Genomic DNA, 1,077 nt, shown 5'->3' on the forward strand with positions numbered 1-1,077 from the left:
GGAATCGCGGCGATATCCGGCGGGCGGGAGGGCGGAGGCGCGTCTAATCCGCGATTGGCTGCTCCGCGGAGGCTCGGCGACTCCTCATTGGGCCGCGGGAGGAGCCGCCCCTCCTCCCCCTGCCAGCCATCCCTCCCGCCGCCACTTAGCGGGGTGTTGATTTCCTGCTCTCCCGTTTCCCGTTTTATTCGCTCCATTCATCCGCGCGCGAGTTTTGGTTGATAATTTCCTCTTAAATAGTTTAATTATGGGATCCCTACGAGGCGTCCCGGCCCCGTCGCACCTTCGTGCCGTCGTTTTTATTTCTCCGCCTTTCTCCCGCCCCCCTCGCCTCTTTCCATCCGCCGGAGTGTGAGTTCCCCTCGTCCCTGGTTCTTTTCTTGGTACTCACAGTCGCTTTTGTCGGTTGCGTTGACAAGAAAAGTTCTTTTTCGCGAACCGAACGTTGGGTGCTCTATACTTTTTTCTTCTTCTTCTTTTTTTTTTTTTTTGTTTTTTTTTTACATAATATTTTATTAGAGAGCATACAAATTGAAACCAATATTGACAGATATTGGCACGAGGGCCTAAGTGAGGCACTTCTTCGGTATGTTGAGATGACAGTTGCGACAGACAAGCCCTTAACGTATTTCCTTTGTTAACACCGCTTGTACAAATTGGCTGATGGTCTGCCAATTATTTGCTGAAGAAAGCATAAAATCAACAACAGTGGAGGGTTCTAATCTATGATGTCTTTATTTCTAAGTCGTAGCGGAGATGATGGCTGCTCTATACTGCCGTGCTAAGGAAAAACGCCGTATGAACCTTCAGGCGTTGTCAAATTTCCTTTCATACGCGCGAATTTCCTGGTAAATTTATTAATGTTTTTTCTCCAATTTTTCAGATAACTTAGTTCACGATTTCACCTAAAGATTCTGAAAATTTAAAGGAAAAATATTCACAACTTTTCTCAAAAATGGACATTTTATCGGAGGAAACTTGGCAAAGTTCGAATTTTCATACGGCGTTCTTCCTTAGCACGGCAGTACAAATGGCCTGAGCTATTCGATTCTTAAACTGAACAGATCGGATTCGATA

Source organism: Bemisia tabaci, chromosome 4 (genome assembly GCF_918797505.1).
Source record: "Bemisia tabaci chromosome 4, PGI_BMITA_v3".
Classification (NCBI taxonomy): Eukaryota; Metazoa; Arthropoda; class Insecta; order Hemiptera; family Aleyrodidae; genus Bemisia; species Bemisia tabaci.